The sequence below is a fragment of the Schistocerca gregaria genome, chromosome X (genome assembly GCF_023897955.1).
Source record: "Schistocerca gregaria isolate iqSchGreg1 chromosome X, iqSchGreg1.2, whole genome shotgun sequence".
NCBI lineage: Eukaryota > Metazoa > Arthropoda > Insecta > Orthoptera > Acrididae > Schistocerca > Schistocerca gregaria.
The window spans coordinates 73,055,794-73,077,711 of NC_064931.1; the positions used below are offsets into that span (position 1 = coordinate 73,055,794).

The window sequence follows — 21,918 nt, forward strand, 5'->3', positions numbered from 1 at the left end:
GCCGCGAGGCCATGAATCTTGGGGACGAAAAGCAGCCGAATCACGGGGGAAATGACATACACGAATTTGGTTCTAGTGGTCGTGTTGTAAACCATCGAGACCTGCAATCAACTGCATACAAGAGCCAATGCGTTCCTGGATCCACGCCTATTTCCCAGTGCACATGGTTGCCATAAACCCTGAAAAGAACAAGATCTCGCGGTGCAAACCGATACGATACTTTCAGACCGTTGGCAGCGCCGGATACTGCGGTAGGTGTAGCAGCGTCCGACTGCGGCAGCCATGCAGAAGTTCCGCCGACGATAGTCCGTATGGTGGGTGGGAGCGATATGAGGCGAGAAAGAGTTGCAGCACCTGTTCCTATGTGTGGGTGGTGCGAAGCTTGGCCATATCTTGTTTAAAAGTGCGTACGAAGCGTTCTGCTTCTCCTTTGGACTGGGGGTGAAACGACGAATGCCATTTTGTTCACAAAACTGTTCAAAATCACGTGAAGTGAACTGTGGTCCGTTGTCTGACAAGTATTTCTGGCAAACCTATGCAAGATATGGAGCCCAAAACTTTAATGGTGCTACGAGATGTGAGAGAAGCCATAGGCACTCAAAATGGGAACTTGCGAAGAGAGTCTAACACTACGAGCCAACGAGTGTTCGAAAACGGTCCTGCGAAATCTGTGTGCACTTGTTCCCATAGCGATTGAGTATTAGGCCATGCTGAGAATGTCTGTCGCGGAGCAGATTGGTTTTTCCCCCAATGTATGACACCGTTATGTCGTCTGTTCAATGTGGGTGTCCATACCCTGCCAAGTACAATGCCAGCGCGCTAAACTGTTTAGTGCGAACAATCCCCAAATGTCCTTGATGGAGCAACCACAACACTTCCTTTTGCAACAATTTTGGAATAAGCACACGGGATTGTCCATTGTCATTTTGAACTAGAATCACACCCTGTTGAACTGAAAGGTTATGCTGACGTGCAAAATATTGGCGCACAACTGAGTTCTGGATACTGTTTAATGAAGAAGGCCAAGACGTGCGAAAATAATGCAACGAAGTATTGAGATCTGGGTCTGCTTCTGTGGCCTGTGCTGTTTTTCTGTAGTGCAAACGAAAAGATCCCAGCAATTTAGACTCCTGCGCATCAATTTGGCAGCAAGATGTGGCAGATGTATCAAAATCATAGTCTGGGCCCATCGGAAGGTGAGATAGGGTGTCTGCATTGCCATGCTTCGTCGTAGGCCTGTACACAATTTCAGACTAATATTGCGAAGGCAACAAAGCCCAATGTTGCTATATTTGAGCAATGCGTGGAGGGACTGCCTTTAACTGATGAAACAAGGACTGCAAAGACTTGTGATCTGTCACTAAAAAAGAACTTGTGAACATGCAAATAGTGATGGAATTTAGTCACACCATACACAAAAGCGAGAGCAATTGCTCTGAGTTTGAATTAACAACTTCGAGGCAAAAGCAATAGGTCTATGTTGTGCACCAATTCTATGCGAAAGCATAGCGTCGATTCCGCAAGAAGCAGCGTCGACTTGCAAAACTAGTGGCTTGGCAGGGTATAAATGCACTAAACATCTGCCACCGAGAAAGGCATTTTTGAATTTCTGAAATGCGTTTTGTCGCTCTTGAGTCCACACGAAAGGTACATTTTTGAGACGCTGCAATCTGAGTGGCATTCGGTTGAACCGAATGTATGTAGTACGTCATCTTGCCTAGTACTGGGTCCAATTTAGACACATTCCGAGGAACAGGCAGGTCACGGATTGCAAGAAAATGAGATTGGAGTGGGTGCACAGCCTGACTGTTTATCACGTGACCTAAGTACTCTAATTCAGTTTGAAGAAAAGTCACACTTTTCAAGACGACACTTGAGTCATTTTTCTGAAAACACTGGAAAAAGAGTACGTAAATTGGCAATGTGTTCCTCTGGTGTCGAGGCACCACAATATCGTCAAGGATCTTTGAACAAAATGGCACTTTTTCAGTCAGCTGTTCCAAGTAACGTTGAAAAATGGCGGGTGCGGAAGCACTACAGAGGGCAAATGCAAATACTTGAACAGTCCCAAGTGTATGTTTACAACAAACACTTTGTTGTTCTTCATCCAATGGAATTTGCAAGTAGGCATGACGCAAACGTCTTGCAGCAGCAAGCCTGTCCATGAATTCCTCATGGCGAGGAACGGATAAGTGTCAACTACTGTCTGTGGGTTGACTGTAGACTTAAAGTCAACACTAATGCGAATGCGACCAGAAGGCTTACGCAACAAAATGAGAGGACTTTCCCACCGACTAGCTTGAATGCTAGCAATTACACCACTATCTTGCAATTCTTTTGGTTCACCTGTTATTTTCTCTCAAAGCATTTGGGACTGGGCGGGCCCGGAAAAATTTAGGCTGTGCATTATCTTTCAATGTAACATGCTTTACAAAGTTATTAGCTTTCCCCATTCCTCCTGAAAATAGTTCAGAAAAATCTTTATGGAAACTGTCTACACCGTCTTGTGGTACAAATGTAGAGACAGACAGTACATTGTCGTGGATGCTAAGGCCAAACAAATCAAAGGCATCTAAACCGAATACGTTCTCACCATCTCTTGATTTCAACACAGTAAAATTCGATGTCCTGGTGCGAGATTTGTAAGTGGCAGGCGAACTACACTGTCCAAGGACTGGAATTTTCTGTCCGTTGTGAGCATTGAGGTGCTTGCTAGATTTAAAAAGGCGTGGTGGCTGATGTATCTGTATGTAACTGAAGGTTCACACGACGGCCAGAAATTCGTAATTAGACAAATAGTTTGTTAGGAAGTCGTTGCACGGCACTAGGGGCCTAAGGAGGCACATCCTTAACCTTACTTTTGTCGGAAGCTGTTGTACGTTTGGGAAATACAGCGTACAGCGTTCAATGTATGTGCATGAGCCTATGTTTTCTGGGAGCGGGCAATGTTGCAGACGAACTGCTTGGACATGATCATTTTTCCACACGTGTAACACTTTACGTTACGTGATGGGCAGCCTTGTTTTTTATGGCGAGAAAAACATCTAGGGCAAGACTTCACTAAGTTCACAGCTCTGTTTAGATGTTTACGTGACTGTCCGCGAGGCTGTGTACGCACTCGCTGTTGAGGCTGCGCGACTCGACTCGACCAGACAAATTGGGGCCTGGTCAAACTTATCGGTCGCTATGGCATCCAAATCATATTGCTCTCAGGTTTTTAACACTTTGGGAAGTGATGGATAGGAGTATTTTAGGATCTGTTCCCGTATTCTACTATCTCGGACTTTGAATGTTATAGCATCTCTAATCATTAAGTCGCTGTAAAAGTGGTCACAACTACACTTAAATTTACACTTGCTAGTTATGTCCGTTAATTCTGTGTACCACTGACGGTACGTCTGTTTCGGCTTTTTCTGCAAACGAAAAAACTGATATCTGGCTGCAAATACTTGGTCTTGCTGATCATACTACTGAGTTAGTGCAGTGATTGCTTCGTCATAACTGAGTTCGTCGGGAGACCCCGCTGGGAATAGTTTTTGTACTCATATTAACCTGAACATTGGGGACCCCGCAATCGAAAGAAAGTAATGTAGCTTCACAGTACCTTGAACTCGATGAACTGCACAAGGGGCTTGGAACTGTGTCAGATACTCGAGCCATTCCTCTTCTGTGAAGTTAAATTGCCGGAAAGGCGGTTTGCTGGTAGGTGGCACTTGTTGGGTGTGTCGGTCCGTCGGCTTTTGTTGTTGTTGTTTTTGTAGGTCCAACGCTCCTTGTGCAGCCAGAAGTTGTTGTACCGTCGTTAGTAAGGCATCAATTTGTTGTTGGTTCTGAAACTGAAAAGCTTGTATTCGATCCATCACATTGGCCGGTAGTGGCTGTGGCGCTGGTGCAGGGGGTCGAAAGGGCGGGGTAGCTATGGTTTACACAAATACGTTTTAGCAAAAAAGAAAAACAAGCAAAGCCTCTGAAAAGAGAAATCTGATTAGTTCTGTGTCACACCCCCCTCCCCCCCCCCCTCCCTAGAGTACACGCAAAAAAAAGTTTGTAAGCACTTGAATGCGATCGCATCTACAATCTGAAATAAAAGTGAAGCAAGCAAATTCTTCGGCACCAAAGGATTATAGTCGCCATCTTTTATGTCTTCGCATGGTATCTGTAGAGCTGTACCATGGGAGCAAAGAGAGGATGACGATTATTGGCCGGTATCGTCTTTTTATAATACAACCTGCACGAATAGATTAATTGGGTTCTTTATTCATAAGAATGAAAAGTTTACTTAACTCAATATAGACGCTGTGGTACAAGCTCTTCTGTATAGTCCGCGTCAGCCTCACTGTTGGTGAAGTACAAACTTCACTACGTTCACTATTACGTTTTTTATGTGCTACCTGTCTCTGAGTTTGAGGCGGAGCTAACTGCTACTACGATTCCCGATGGGCTGCGACTGATGACACTGGTTCAAATGACTCTGAGCACTATGGGACTTAAAATCTATGGTCATCAGTCCCCTAGAACTTAGAACTACTTAAACTTAACTAACCTAAGGACATTACACAACACCCAGTCATCACGAGGTAGAGAAAAACCCTGACCCCGCCGGGAATCGAACCCGGGAACCCGGGCGTGGGAGATGACACTGGAACTTACTTGGAGCGACAGACTGCACAGACTGGAACTAACTGACCCTCCGGTCCGCGGTGGCGTTGGTGGTGCATTTCCTACGAGTCTGCTTTTGGCTTGTGTAGGGGTAGCGTCTTTGATTCATAATCAAAACGTCTTCGGTCCCGGGTTCGATCCCCGCCACTGCCTAAATTTTGATAAATAATCAGCATTGGCGGCCGAAGACTTCCGGCATAAGAAGTCAGCCTCATTCTGCCAACGGCCTTGTCAAAGAGGGCGGAGGAGCGGATAGAGGTTCAGGGCACTCTCTTGTCCTAGGGGTGGGAAATTGCCCCTGAAGGCGGAAGAATCAGCAATGATCAACGACATGAGGATGCAGAATGCAATGGAAACCACTGCATTAAAGACACGTAACGTGTATCCACAGGTCATGTGGCCTGTAGTTGAAGAAGTGTCATGATGATCTCTCCATTGGCAAAAGATTCCTGAATAGTCCCCCATCCGGATCTCCGGGAGGGGACTGCCAAGGGGGAGGTTACCGTGAGAAAAATATTGAATAATCAACGAAAGGATAATGTTCTACGAGTCGGGGCGTGGAATGTCAGAAGCTTGAACGTGGTAGGGAAACTAGAAAATCTGAAAAGAGAAATGCAAAGGCTCAAACTAGATATATTAGGAGTCAGTGAAGTGAAGTGGAAGGAAGACAAGGATTTCTGGTCAGATGAGTATCGGGTAATATCAACAGCGGCAGAAAATGGTATAACAGGTGAAGGATTCGTTATGAATAGGAAGGTAGGGCAGAGGGTGTGTTACTGTGAACAGTTCAGTGACCGGGTAGTTCTAATCAGAATCGACAGCAGACCAAGACCGACAACGATAGTTCTGGTATACATGCCGACGTCGCAAGCTGAAGATGAACAGATAGAGAAAGTGTATGAGGATATTGAAAGGGTAATGCAGTATGTAAAGGGGGACGAAAATCTAATAGTCATGGGCGACTGGAATGCGGTTGTAGGAGAAGGAGTAGAAGAAAACGTTAGAGAATATGGGCTTGGGACAAGGAATGAAAGAGGAGAAAGACTAATTGAGTTCTGTAACAAGTTTCAGCTGGTAATAGCGAATACTCTGTTCAAGAATCACAAGAGGAGAGGGATACTTGGAAAAGGCCGGGAGATACGGGAAGATTTCAATTAGATTACATCATGGACAGACAGAGATTCCGAAATCAGATACTGGATTGTAAGGCGTACCCAGGAGCAGATATAGACTCAGATCACAATATGGTAGTGATGAAAAGTAGGCTGAAGTTCAAGACATTAGTCACGAAGAATCAATACGCAAAGAAGTGGGATACGGAAGTTCTAAGGAATGACGAGATACGTCTGAAGTTCTCTAACTCTATAGATACAGCAATAAGGAATAGCGCAGTAGGCAACACGGTTGAAGAGGAATGGACGTCTCTAAAAAGGGCCATCACAGAAGTTGGGAAGGAAAACATAGGTACAAAGAAGGTAGCTGCGAAGAAACGATTGGTAACAGAAGAAATACTTCAGTTGATTGATGAAAGGAGGAAGTACAAACATGTTCCGGGAAAATCAGGAATACAGAAATACAAGTCGCTGAGGAATGAAATAAATAAGAAGTGCAGGGAAGCTAAGACGAAATGGCTGCAGGAAAAATGTGAAGACATCGAAAAAGATATGATTGTCGGAAGGACAGACTCAGCATACAGGCAAGTCAAAACAATCTTTGGTGACATTAAAAGCAACGGTGGTAACATTAAGAGTGCAACGGGAATTCCACTGTTAAATGCAGAGGAGAGAGCAGATAGGTGGAAAGAATACATTTAAAGCCTCTATGAGGATGAAGATTTGTCTGATGTGATAGAAGAAGAAACAGGAGTCGATTTAGAAGAGATAGGGGATCCAGTATTAGAATCGGAATTTAAAAGAGCTTTGGAGGACTTACGGTCAAATAAGGCAGAAGGGATAGACAACATTCCATCAGAATTTCTAAAATCATTAGGGGGAGTGGCAACAAAACGACTATTCACGTTGCTGTGTAGAATATATGAGTCTGGCGACATACCATCTGCCTTTCTGAATAGCATCATCCACACAATTCCGAAGACGGCAAGAGCTGACAAGTGCGAGAATTATCGCACAATCAGCTTAACAGCTCATGCATCGAAGCTGCTTACAAGAATAATATACAGAAGAATGGAAAAGAAAATTGATAATGCGCTAGGTGACGATCAGTTTGGCTTTAGGAAAAGTAAAGGCACGAGAGAGGCAATTCTGATGTTACGGCTAATAATGGAAGCAAGGCTAAAGAAAAATCAAGACACGTTCATAGGATTTGTCGACCTGGAAAAAGCGTTCGACAATATAAAATGGTGCAAGCTGTTCGAGATTCTGAAAAAAGTAGGGGTAAGCTATAGGGAGAGACGGGTCATATACAATATGTACAACAACCAAGAGGGAATAATAAGAGTGGACGATCAAGAACGAAGTGCTCGTATTAAGAAGGGTGTAAGACAAGGCTGTAGCCTTTCGCCCCTACTCTTCAGTCTGTACATCGAGGAAGCAATGATGGGAATAAAAGAAAGGTTCACGAGTGGAATTAAAATACAAGGTGAAAGGATATCAATGATACGATTTGCTGATGACATTGCTATCCTGAGTGAAAGTGAAGAAGAATTAAATGATCTGCTGAACGGAATGAACAGTCTAATGAGTACACAGTATGGTTTAAGAGTAAATCGGAGAAAGACGAAGGTAATGAGAAGTAGTAGAAATGAGAACAGCGAGAAACTTAACATCAGTATTGATGGTCACGAAGTCAATGAAGTTAAGGAATTCTGCTACCTAGGCAGTAAAATAACCAATGACGGACGGAGCAAGGACATCAAAAGCAGACTCGCTATGGCAAAAAAGGCATTTCTGGCCAAGAGAATTCTACTAATATCAAATACCGGCATTAATTTGAGAAAGAAATTTCTGAGGATGTACGTCTGGAGTACAGCATTGTATGGTAGTGAAACATGGATTGTGGGAAAACCGGAACAGAAGAGAATCGAAGCATTTGAGACGTGGTGCTATAGACGAATGTTGAAAATTAGGTGGACTGATAAGGTAAGGAATGAGGAGGTTCTACGCAGAATCGGAGAGGTAAGGAATATGTGGAAAACACTGATAAGGAGAAGGGACAGGATGATAGGACATCTGCTAAGACATGAGGGAATGACTTCCATGGTACTAGAGGGAGCTGTAGAGGGCAAAAACTGTAGAGGAAGACAGAGATTGGAATACGTCAAGCAAATAATTGAGGACGTAGGTTGCAAGTGCTACTCTGAGATGAAGAGGTTAGCACAGGAAAGGAATTCGTGGCGGGCCGCATCAAACCAGTCAGTAGACTGATGAAGAAAGAAAGAAAAAAAAAAGATCTAAAGATCTTCGCGGAACCTCTATGTCGCATGGTATGCTGGCACCAGCTAACGCCAGCGTAGTTATCATCAGCAAACTCCAGATTCGTAAACCAAGGCTGATCATTCCAAGGTAAGCCGTGTTCGAATTATCCATAGGTTTCTCTATTGCGATGTATATGAAAAAGAAAGGTGAAAAACCACATCCTCATCTGATACCTGTAAGAATGCTAAAGAAATGGCTGTTCCCATGTGCTTTCTGTTCGTATACAGCAGTTCGAGTCTACGTACAGGTTTCTGAAATCATCAATGAGATGATCAGTAATTGCATACAGGCTTACAGTACTCTACACTGATTCAAGATGATACTGTCAGAAGCTGCTTCTTTTGTTTATTAAATCTTCGAAGTTTTTGTGCAGGGGTCAATAGTTGAATTCTACGAATTTTTCTGTTGTGTTTTCCAGAACAAATATTTTTTTGAGAGCAGGATTTCCCACTTCGAAAGCCATCCTGTACTTCTTGTAGGGGACGGTCTGCTGCTTCTTGTATCCTTTTAGGAAGAATGAGGTAAAACGGTGTGTGGCACAGAGAGAAGCGTAATATCTCTCCAAATAGGCGATCTAGCCGGCCGATATGGCTGTGCGGTTCTAGGCGCTTCAGTCTGGAACCGCGTGACCGCTACGGTCGCAGGTTCGAATCCTGCCTCGGGCATGGATGTGTGTGATGTCCTTAGGTTAGTTAGGTTTAAGTAGTTCTAAGTTCTAGAGGACTGATGACCACAGACGTTAAGTCTCATAGTGCTCAGAGCTATTTTTAGGCGTTCTAAAAAATAGCTGCTCCAGATTACCAACCGATGCAAGTCAGTTGCAAAGTGACACCGAAATTGTAGCATTTGAGGTTTGAAGAGGAAAATATAACGTAGATGCTTAGCAGAGGTAAGTCGAGAAGGAAACGTTTACGCATGGTAGAGAACCATGAAGAGAGAAGTGGGAAGGGGGGAGGGGGCAGGTGAGAGGGTACGGGTGAATTAGGGAGCGTCGGAACATCAGCACTCCACCACAATCTCAGCCGATTAATGTGAATGGCGGGTAATGACGAACGAGTCTGATTTGGAGGCGCTTTCCCCGTGACTGGCGCTTTGTGTGCGAATGAATCAGCGCGCTAGTAGCCGCCACGTGCCGCTCCCCTCCTCGTCCTTCAGGTTCCTCTCCCTCCCCTCCTTGCACCCAACTGCCGTGGCAGCCCCTCCAAACACAAGCGCGCGCGCACACACACACACACAGACACACACACACACACACACACACAGACGCTGTTCCCTGAAAACACGTGGAAAATTCTCAGGGAGACTTGATGTTTACGTTGAGCGCTAACGCAAATTCTACCTAAAAATTTACAGCCGGAGTGCTGCACTCCAGCTCGAAAGATAACGCTCGCAAAAGTCTGATACACTTCCAAACATTCTGAGGCATCTGGAAATACACTATGTGATCAAAAATATCCGGACACCTGGCTGAAAATGACTTAAAAGTTCGTGCCGCCCTCCATCGGTAATGCTGGAATTCAATATGGTGTTGGCCGACCCTTAGCCTTGATGACAGCTTCCAGTCTCGCAGGCATATCTTCAATCAGGTGCTGGAAGGTTTCTTGGCGAATGGCAGCCTTTATTCACGGAGTGCTGCACTGAGAAGAGGTATCGATGTCGGTCGCTGAGGCCTGGCACGAAGTCGGCGTTCCAAAACATTCATAAGGTGTTCTATATGATTCAGGTCCTGTAATGGACACTGAAGCGCCTAGAACCGCACGGCCACACCGGTCGGCTAGGCGCTACAGTCTGGAACCGCGCGACCACTAAGGTCGCAGGTTCGAATCCTGCCTCGGGCATGGATGTGTGTGATGTCCTTAGGTTAGTTAGGTTTAAGTAGTTCTAAGATCTAGGGGACTGATGACTTCAGATGTTAAGTCCCATAGTGCTCAGAGCCATTTGAACCAAGAACTACTTGCAGTGGATCCTGATTTAGTTTGGAATTTCTCAGTGATGGTCTGGATAGATGTCTACCTATTACACATTACGTTCCTTTTCAATTGGCGGCGGTCCTTGTCAGTTAACAGACGAGGTCGGCCTGTACGCTACCGTGCTGTACGTGTGCCTTCACGTTTCCAATTCACTGTTACAACGGAAACAGTGGACCTAGGGATGTTTAGGAGTGTGGAAATCTCGCATACAGACGTATGACGCAAGTGACACCCAATCACCCGACCAAGTTCGAAATCCGTGAGTTCCGCAGAGCTTCCCATTCTGGTCTCTCACCATGTCTAATGACTACTGTGGTCGTTGATATGGAGTACATAGCAGTAGGTGGCGGCACAATGCACCTAATATGAAAAACGTACGTTTTTTTGGGTGCCCGGATATTTTGATCACATAGTGTATGTATTCGTCGAGTAATTGAATCGGTACGACAAGAGCCAATGCTGGTAGAAATAGTACAGTTTTGTATTTAGAACGGTAGCACAGGCAACTGGGAACAACTCGCAAGATTTTAAAGTGCGATTCTGTAATTTATCGTTCGTCTGAGATCTGCATACGGTCTTGGCAACAGTAGAATTACTGTGTTCATCCGTTACATATGGATGAAGTTTGGTGGTATGGCCCCCTTATATACGGCGGTTGGATAAAAGGATGGGAACGCCAAAAACGCAACATATTACCACACCTAGTACAGTTTAAGAGACCCGGACGTTGTCATGCAGAACACCTTTATGTATGTTTTTCAAGGGAATGTCGTGCCATTCTTCCTGCGAAGTAGTTGCAAGGTGGGGTAATGACGATAGAGGAGGACAGCAATCACGTGACATTCTCTTCAAAAGGCGCAATAATATTGTGATCTGGTGACCGTGGTGGCCAGGGGAGTAGGGACAAATTCATCCTCCTGCTCGCAAAACCACACCTGGACGATGCGAGCTGTGTGAACACAGCGTCAGCACTGGCAAAGAAACGTTGTACCATCGGATCGATCAGATCAGCCACAATACCACTTGCCTGTAATGCGGCCTTGTACTGTAACCACAGGGCCCACGAATGACACAATATGGCTGCCTAAATCATCATCGATCCCCTGCCACTTTTTACTCCTATGACGTAAACTCGCCCAGAAGCCGGGAACAGTGTGAAATAATGCTCATCCGACCCAATGCTTTTCTTCCACTGCTCCATAGTCCAGGTTTTATGGCTTCGGCACAACGTTTTCCTATAAATGGCATTATCATCTCTGATGGCATTCCAGCTCGCCCTGCAAGTTCCCCGAGCTCACTTCGCGTTTTTTTTTTTTTTTTTTTTTTTTTTTTTTTTTGGCAATGACAGGGTTCGAGAGTGGGTTTTTCAGTTCTGCGTTGACTTTTACTCAAAGCTTCTTATTTTTGATCACAGTTTACTGTAGTGACCGTCTGTCACGATCACTCAACACAAACTCAAAATTTCAGGGATATACAGTCAATAAATAATTGAATTCATTATCGTATATGGGGTCCGCAACAGCATATTTTCCTAGAAATACGGGAAAGAAACTTTCTCGACTGCCACCTATGTATCCACAATGTATACGCTGTTAACGAATGAGCCACTGGGGTGGCCACCCAGGTGTTCGGGTAGTAGCCATGAAACCTGTGTTAGATTCTCAGATACGTTCTGCTGTTTTTTTATTTGTATTTTCTACTGCATCGAAACAAACAGGAGTACGAGGGTTAATAATAATAAAAAAAGCACTCCGTCTTCAGGCCACGAGTGGCCTACCAGGACCATCCGACCGCCGTGTCATCCTCAGAGGAGGATGCGGATAGGAGGGGCGTGGGGTCAGCACACCGCTCTCCCTGTCGCTACTGTACGGTCGAGTAGCTCCTCAATTAGCATCACGAGGCTGAGTGCACTCCGAACAATGGCAACAGTGCATGGCGGCGGAATGGTCACCCATCCAAGAGCCGGCCACGCCCAACAGCGCTTAACTTCGGCGATCTCACGGGAACCGGTGTATCCACTGCGGCAATGCCGTTGCCGTAGGAGGGTTAATAAGGTAAGTAAATCGATAAAGAATAATGACAAGGCACGACAATGTCTCCAACGACTTGGATTAGTAAATAATTAAAATTTTAAGCGTCGTTGTATGAAAACAAATCCGAGTTACACTCCTGAGAAGACGAGCATTCGAGTCACGTTCTTTCACTAGGGGAGAAACGGGTTCACGTTGCTGTTAGCAGTATACATCAAATAAGGTTTGCGTACACGGCGCAATACTCCATCACAGCGCCTGCAAAACTGTTGCTATACGTTTTTCTATACTTAGAAGAAACTAACGATTAATTTGGCCCACAGGGCTCGGAAGAGGTCAATCTTTTGACCGACTCGCTAAAAAATGTTTACGTCACTTGCTCCAAATCCGAGAAATTCACAAATTCACTTAGCAAAACAAATTTTGAGATTATTTTAATACCATACCTTGCAGATAACAAGTTTTCTCTGATATTGGATTCCTGGGATGGACAATCTAACACGGTCACGTATGATAGCATGTTTGTAGAATGATGACTAGGACCAGCCGACTTGTACGGTATAAGTAATACTCCCGAACGGCACACCTGTGTGCCATCCGTGTAATGTTTATTTTTGTCGTCATGTTAAAAGCTTGTCTACTATGCTTCAAAATTACAGTCTGTTTCTGGAAATCCAGCGGATATTGCACAACTGCGCAGGTGTAATAACGATTCACAAGATATTTAAACATCAATTTTTAGCAACGATTTTCCAGGTAATGTTATCGTAAGCATGGTAAGCGTCAAAATTAATCGCCAAAAAATATTTTTAAATCTTTGCATTGAACGATGTAGTTGTATAAATATTGCTTCCATTGGTTGTTCTTGGTACCGTGAGTGAATTTTGTTTGAATGTTTATGTGAAAAGCACCATCCATCTAGTTGTTTGAAGAAACTGATGGCATGTAGCAGAGTGAGTGAAAAAGTACTATTAAGCCATCAGGATTAAATTTTTAATTATTTAGTAATCCAAGTAGTTTGAGAAGTTTATTTGCCTACCTTGTTATTATTCCTTACTGATTTACGTAGTAACGCTCTTATTCCTACCAATTTTGAAACAAAAAGAAATACAAATAAAAAAGAACCACAGGATGCATTTGGGAAACAACCACGCACTATGTGATCAAAAGTATTCGGGCACCCCCGAAAACATACGTTTTTCATATTACGTGCATTGTGCTGCCACCTACTGCCAGGTGCTTCATATCAGAGACCTCAGTAGTAATTTGGCATCGTGAGAGAGCAGAATGGGGTGCTCCGCCAAACTCACGTACTTCGTATGTGGTCAGGTCAGTGGGTGTCACTTGTGTCATACGTCTGTGGGCGAGATTTCCACACTCCTAAACATCCATAGGTCCACTGTTTCCGATGTAGTAGTGGAGTGGAAACGTGAAGGGACACGTACAGCACAAAAACAAACAATCCGACCTCGTCTGTTGACTGACAGAAATCGCCGACAGTTGAAGAGGATCGTAATGTGTAATAGGCAGATATCTATCCAGATCATCACTCAGGAATTCCAAACTGCATCAAGATCCACTGCAAGTACTATGAGAGTTAGGTGGGAGGTGAGAAAACTATGATTTCATGGTCCATCGGCTGCTAATAAGCCACCCACCACGCCGGTAAATGCCAAACGATATTTCGCTTGGAGTAAGGAGCGTAAACATTGGACGATTGAACAGTGGAAAAACGTTGTGTGGAGTGACGAATCACGGTACACACTGTAGAGATCGGATGGCAGTGTGTGGTTATGACGAATTCCCAGTAAACGTCATCTGCCAGCGTGTGTAGTGCCAACAGTAAAATTCGGAGGCGGTAGTATTATCCTATAGAACACCTTTGGGATATTTTAACTGACCACACTGTTTGCACGACTTTGTTGTTACGTGACTTTCCACAACGAACACCCGCTGCTCCACTGTGACTACCACCATCCCCTCATACTGACACAGTGCGCACTACGCCTTGAAGCGGTGTGGATCGCGTGGCAGGTGTACACGGGGTGTGTGGTTACACGCATACATTCATGTCCAATGTTATCCACTCATCCGGGCCACTTTTATTTGCCCCACCCTGTAGAAACCCAAACTTCATTGGTACCAAGACATCTCTGGACCAGTCCAAGAAATTTTCTCCTTGCCCTAGTCCTCATGTGAACCCGTTCTTTGAGTCCAAGCTCTCAACCAATTTTCGACCTCGTTCGGTGAGTGCTACACCCAAGCTCGAGCAGAGAAGTGGACCACAAAATTGATAGGATGTGGGTCGCCAGACTTCTAAACATCCTTTCAGTGCAACGTCAAACTATTCCTAGGTGGTAACGCTGCTACATATGTGTCCCTCCATAGTTCTGTGTTACGTGATATTGATTGTCAACTAGCGTCATTCGTAGAAGACTTTATCCTGAAGTTCCTTGAAAATTTTCCAGTCGAGGTGGTGCTGTTGCCAAGACAACCGCTCGTAATCGTCATTGCTAATATTTAGATCCCAATCCTGACAAGCATATCCATAGTTGCCCTAGAAAACTTCAGGTACATCCTGGTATGTATCATACAGCAAGGCTACTCCCTTTTCTTTCCCGTATTCTTAACTCTCACAGTTAGTTCTCAATGTTGACAAGATGAGACACACCAATAAGCAAGAAAAGAACGATTTATAACTAACAGAAGATTTAGCATAGTATACTATGATTCAATTTTGGGCTACTACTGGCCATTGATGTTCGTGAATGTTGCTAATGGTGAGTAGCTATCGACAGAACAGAAATTTCGGAGGTTGAAATCACACGTCGTCTACCGGCTAAACCTTTACGGTTGCTCCCATCATCCACCTCACTGAGTGTCATCTTAGCTTTGCGGGCAGTATGGTTAAGTATGGCTAATCGAAGTAGGACTCATCGTTGGCTTTTAGCAGTCAGTAACAATTTGTTATAAGCTCTCTCATTTAAATGGATAGATCAGTGTTACGAAAATCTCAGTCAATAAAAAGCCATTAAAAGAAGTGGACTTCAGAAGCAAGTTCGATTACGCCTCATCGACGTAAAAGGGTGCAATGTCAATGGAAAAAGGGGGGGGGGGAGGGGAGAGGTGAGTGAGGCCGAACATAATACGATCGCTTAGTGTAGAAGCTACGCAAGCGTCAGAAAGTCGACATGCGCTGTAGGCTACTGTGCAACTATCGTACAACATAATGGGCCAATGCCGACCTCAAGGCATCAGTCTGCGTTGTGCTACAGCCACGTAAACATCGCTGCGATCATTATTGCTCCTGCTAAATGTGAATTACGAAGTGTAATTCGGTTTCTCAAAGCAGAAGGGAATAGTGCAGCAGAAATTTAACGGAGAGTGAGCCGGGTGTAGGGTGATAACTTCATGACGGATGATGGTTTGTGTGAATGGTGCCGAAACTTCAAAGATGGACGAAATGACGTGCATCATGAAGGGGGCCAAGAACGCAAGTCTGTCGTTACAGCTGACCGTGTTGAACGAGTTGACAGAATGGTTAGAGAAAATCGTAGGTTCACCATAACTGCTTTGTCTATGGAAATTCCGGAAGTTTCAAGATCTTTCGTATACTCTATCATTACTGAACATTTAGGCTACAAAAAACTTTGTGCTCATTGGGTTCCAAAAATGTTGACGGACGCCCACAAAAGTCACCGAATGACATCATCTTTGAATTGCCTTGACCGTTATCATGATGAAGGAGAGAGCTTTTAGAAATCAATTTTTATTGGAGAGTACACTGGGATACAATACGAGACACCGGAAAGAAAACGACAATCATAACAATGGTTGCACCGAAATTCACCAAACAAATCAAAAAATTAAAACTAACATTCAACAACAGAAAGATTATGGCCACCGTGTTTTGGGGGCAAAAAGGTGTGTTGCTTGTACATTATATGCAGCCCGGAACCACTATCAATGCAGCTGCTTGTTGTGAAACTTTACAACGCTTGTGGCGAGTCATTCAAAACAAAGAAAGAGGAATCATGACTTCAGGAATTGTGTTGATCCATGACAATGCTCGTCTACACGCTTCTGGCACAACCCTAAGGCTCCTTGAACAATTTCAATGGGATATTTTCGATCATCTGCTGTACTGTCATTACCTGGCACCCAGCGACTTTCACTTCCTCCGTGAACTGAAGACGTGGCTAGGAGGACAGCATTTTCAAGCCAACGAAGGTTCTCAAAACGGCAGTTCTCATTCGACATCATTGGCTGTAACATTTTTTGAAGAGGGTATTGCAAAGCTTGTCCTCAGATACAATAAATGTCTCAATCAACTTGGCCGTTTTTTTTTTTCCAACCTCCGATAGGCTATAAATAAAAGACCTCTTAGATAACTTGTCTCGGGTATACGTTTTTGTGATACCACGACATTTCGGCTCCTGTAGGCTATGTTACTACCAGAATTTGCAAATGTCAATTCTGACGATAGAAGAGAGCCGTTTTGTCTGCAAAGTGGTAACAGACCACACACCTTCGTCACACGATTGCCTTGAAGTTGAAGCACTGCAGTTGGTAAGGACCTCTCTATGTTAACGACTCGATGCAGTCTGCTGCGGGCTAGACTAGTGGTATTACGTCGGTTTCCCCTGTCCAGAAACCACACACATCTCACACTTCACTCGACTCGTCAACGCTGACACTTGCATACTGAGTGGCGAAGTGCGATGTTTTGAGTAGTGTCTCACTTCATCCTGACCTACACTGATGGGCTCATACGTGCTGGGCACTGAAATGTTGTTAGAAATCTGATTGATTGCATTGTTGAGAGAGATTGCCAACTAACATCAAAAGTGGTGCTCTGGAATGTCATTGTATACAACATGCAATCTTGAATCCTACAGTCTGAACAATAAATCAGTGAGGTTCTAGAGTCCGATGTACTATTCATCCTTCAGTTAGCTCCACATCAAGTGTCATGCACTAGGATGGTTCCCCAAAGTTTACGGTGATTACAAGAGTTTGTGATACAATGTATCGTTGCCCTTATCAGAGCAAAATGGATTGCTACATGCTAAATCATAGGTGTATCTAATTCATTTGTTCATGAGTGTACACGTCATAAGAGACCCACGCTTTCCATTTTAGAACGGATGTGGGAATAATGCTAGCTTATATGCCTCTGGATGAACTGTTTGTAGTCTAGCTTTATCTTCATGGTCATTATGGGAGAAAAATAGGGGACTGAAGGCTATGCATAGTCTCTGCTCCTGGTCCCTTTAATCCCACAAACCAACCAAGACTCTGCTATGAAAAAGTTATCCATACAATTTTCTAAGTAGGTCTTCGCACTGTTTGAGTGTCTGCCAGCTGACATCCAGTTTTAACGTTACTGTTACAACCTTTCTCGAGCAAAACAATGCAGCGAATGTGATTTTTCTCACGATCCATTCATAAATTAAATAGGAATTGTGCTAGAGCATGGCATTCCCTGCTGCAGACAGAATAAAGTTTTTTCTGTGACAAATTAGCGAATTTATTTTCGGAAAACTAGGATTTCACTACTAATTTATGCTTGCTGTGGTTATTATTTATGGGAAATAAATCCTGTAAATAATCACCATGCTATCTAAAGCGCTGCTACAGTCGCTTGAAAGAGCCATCTGTTACTCCTGGCAGGCGTGATTGCTCGACTGACTTATTTTATTCTCGAATGAGTGATTTTAAATATTCAGCACTACCAACTGTACCAGACTAAAATTTCTCCTTTCAACTCGTCTTCAAGGCTACAGGGTCAGGGAAACGAGGCGGCCAGTTGATGTACCCAAGATGTGACTTACGGGATCTGGGAGAAAAATACTTGTCACGGAGGGCGGAAGATCAGGATTTAACAATCCGTCGACGACGAGGTTGCTAGGAACGAATATCTGTAATGTATCCTTACTATGTCGAGGTTAGGCACCATTATGTTGAAACGGTAAGTTCAGCAACACAGTCTTCGACGGTGAGGTTGTAGGATGACAAATTCTTGCAACATTGCTAGTGTTAACTTATTAATATAAACGGCTGAGTAATAAATTGCCTCAACAGTAATCAGAATAGGGTAAATAAACAATGAATATTTTCAACTACTTTAAAGTAAATGAATTTCCTTTTCCTGTTCGACTTTTGTACTGCTTGAAATTCATAACAGTGAACTTCAGATCAATACTTAATATGTGAATTTAATTTCTATCAGACATTTATACCGACACGAGATGATTTGCAGAGAGAGGAGGGCACAGCTGTACGTTGACACACACAGGTTCGACATTTCGATATGTTCTCACAGTTATAGCTTCTCCATGCAGCCAGTGGTTACAGCTCTCACTATTGTTTTAGTGCATGAAGTAGTCCTTCACCATCCTTATTAAACATATGAGTTTCTTATCAATGCACTTGTAAACTGATAATAACAGAGCTCAATTAACAGAGCCCAGCTTTCTCCTTAGTTCCTCTACGAAAAGTATTTTTGTTGCAAAGGTGAAGTTTCCATCGCTGCAAATTTTAAATAGTGTCTCTTTCATCTGTGGGGATAAATGACACGTGCACCCTCAGCAAGAACTAGCCAATCATGCTAAAAAATATTGGTTGAAACAATTTTTCATTTAACACATCGGAAAAAAATATTTTGAGTGAGCAAGATAAATGGGACACCCTGCATATCAAACACACCGCATGTCGCTGCGCAGTGAACACGTTCTACATTAACCACCCTTTGACCTACTTCAATTGCGCATCAATCATGAAAGAAATTATTAACCGAATACCACTGTACGAGCCCCGACCTTACTTGTTTTATCCTCAAGATCGGCACTTGAGATATATATTGAAGAGAATAGATTTCTTACACTATCATGCTCGAATATCGCATCTCTAATTTTAACCTGTAGGATTTCGCAAGTAGAAGGTCACCTTCCTTCCAAAGACTGTCATTTAAGTTTCCTAAGCATCTCTCTTACATTTATGAATACGATTCAACGAACTGTGGCGAGCAAGTCAGCGTGTCTGTGAAATCGTTTGACGCAAGTTGTCACGCTTGTTTTCTAACGGCCCGTAAACCTGGAAGTGTCCACTAATATAGGTCACAATAGGGTGTTGATGCGATTCCCTCAACAGATACAATTCAGGTTCCCAGACCCTTCGAACAAATCTAAGTCTTCTATTCGCCTGCCCTACTACTGTGTTCGCGTCGTCATTACGCTTCACATCGCTTTGCAGAATTACAGGCACGCATCTGAATAATGTTTACATTTAACTTTATAATCGGCTGCTATCAGGTTTTTCGTCTTCATTATGGACACTGCCTCGCACCTATCAATATTTTTAGAGCGCTCCAACTCTGTAAACCAAGTGGTGGGTAGTGGGTAGGCGGTTAGTGTTTAACGTCCCGTCGACAACGAGGTCATTAGAGACGGAGCGCAAGCTCGGGTTAGGGAAGCATTGGGAAGGAAATCGGCCGTGCCCTTTCAAAGGAACCACCTAGGAATTTGCCTGAAACGATTTAGGGAAATCACAGAAAACCTAAATCAGGATGGCTGCAGACGGGATTGAACCGTCGTCCTTCCGAATGCGAGTCCAGTGTGCTAGTCACTGCGCCACCTCGCTTGTTGTGTAAACCAAGTGAAAATCATGTTAAAATCATTACGCACTTCTTAACAACCATACAATGAATATAATTTCCTATTTCAGCGTGTCGAGTCGATCAGAGGTCCTATCGCACTTCCTTGGGGAATATCTGATGCTATTTTCTCTTTTTGTTGAACGTCGTCTAGTTAAATGTGCTGGGTTCCACCAACCAAAACATTGTTTGATCCGGTGACACATGTGAGATGATACGCACTAAGATCGTATCTTGCTTATACAGTCGATGTGGTATAACATCGAAAGTCTTCCCGAAATCTTAGAAGACGATTCACCTTTTCACTTACATATAATGTTTGCAAGATTTTAGGGTTTTTAAAGTCCGCTTTCTGTACAACACAATACATTCCTTTTCTTCTGTTTACCCAAACATGTTTCGACACCTATATGTTATCTTCTGTGGATCTCGATTTATATATGTAAAAATATTATACAAAATTTCATGGTAGTTTTTGGCCATTTTTCAGTTTTGTTTCGATTGCCCACCTGAAGCTACATCAATTGTGAAATTAGATTTGTAGAAGTCTACTTGTTTTTATGCCTTTCCTTAGCTTGACAGCATGTAATGTGCAAAATAATATGAAAAAACTACTTAAATAGCTTTTAATTTTGAACTACTTTTAAAGAGAGTACTAGGGAACGTTTTGGGTCCTGCTGTGTTTTATAAGGCAACAGAAGTACAATGGAGACAAAGATGAGATGAGACTGAAGATATTTGGGTAAACAGAAAAAAGAAACATATTGCGCTTTGTATAAGGTAGAATTTAAAACCCCAAATCGAAGTCGTAAACACGGAAAAGACGTCTACACGAGCTTCCAAACCAGTAAGAGCGGTATTTTTGACAAAGAAACATGATCAAATATTCGTCAAATTTCTTGGACGAAGATCTTTGACGTGGCGCAAAAAAGGGATATTACACTGTCGTAATATTTTTCGCGAAATTGCAAGATGGCAGGCAACAATAGCTTGCTATTATGCGATGCAGATGCTTGTGCCACAATTACATTGTGCGCGCATATGGAAGAAAATTGGCGGAAAAAAAGGAAACATACTTGGATGAAGCCATGGGCATTATGTCGAGATAATAAAAGCATTCAGCAAAATTTGTTTCGAGAGCTGCAAGAGGTGGACGTCAAGTCTTATATAAATTACTTACGAGCGGATGAGAGTGCATTTCAGTATTTGCTCAGTAAAGTGCCTTCTCATATTACAAAACAGAATACTCACTTGAGAACTGCTATATGTGCAAAAGACAGACTCGCTGTGACACTGCGATTTCTTGATGCAGGAGAGATTTACTCTAGTTTACAATACAGAACTCGAATACCACATTGCACATAACCAAAACAATTCCAGAAACGTGCGAAGTGGTTTATAAAGCATTGAAGGGGGTACATTTGAAGGTAAATAAATGTTTAGTACACTCTATGGGCCGGCCGCTGTGGCCGAGCGGTTCTACGCGCTTCAGTCCGGAACCGCGCTGCTGCTACGGTTACAGGTTCAAATCCTGCCTCGGGCATGGATGTGTGTAATGTCCTTAGGTTAGTTAGGTTTAAGTAGTTCTAAGTTCTAGGGGGCTGATGACCTCAGAAGTTAAGTCCCATAGTGCTCAGAGCCATTTGAACCATTTTCCAGATGTAAGGGTGGATATCTGTAGCTGTGAATGTTGATATAGAGTCGCCTGCAGCATATTCCACCTGCTCATCAACACTCTCTACATCTACATCTACATACATACTCCGCAATCCATCACACGGTGCGTGGCGGAGGGAACCTCGTACCTCAACTAGCATCTTCTCTCCCTGTTCCACTCCCACACAGAACGAGGGAAAAATGACTGCCTATATGCCTCTGTACGAGTCCTAATCTCTCTTATCTTATCTTTGTGGTCTTTACACGAAATCTAAGTTGGCGGCAGTAAAATTGTATTGCAGTCAGCCTCAAATGCCGGTTCTCTAAATTTCCTCAGCAGAGATTCACGAAAAGAACGGCTCCTTTCCTCTAGAGACTCCCACCCGAGTTCCTCAAGCATTTCCGTAACACTCGCGTGATAATCAAACGTACCAGTAACAAATCTAGCAGCCCGCCTCTGAATTGCTTCTACGTCCTCCCTCATTCCGACCTGATAGGGATCCCAAACGCCCGAA

The 21,918-nt window shown here is 43.5% G+C and overlaps 1 protein-coding gene across 1 annotated transcript in view; it reads right to left on the minus strand.

Annotated features, from left to right (window-relative positions):
* LOC126298634 (uncharacterized) overlaps positions 1–21,918 on the minus strand; it is a 210,460-nt gene that overhangs the window by 125,911 nt on the left and 62,631 nt on the right. The window contains exon 3 of the mRNA XM_049990041.1: positions 3,605–3,830. The gene's annotated coding sequence lies outside the window, so the exon portion shown is untranslated. The remainder of the gene's footprint in view (positions 1–3,604; positions 3,831–21,918) is intronic.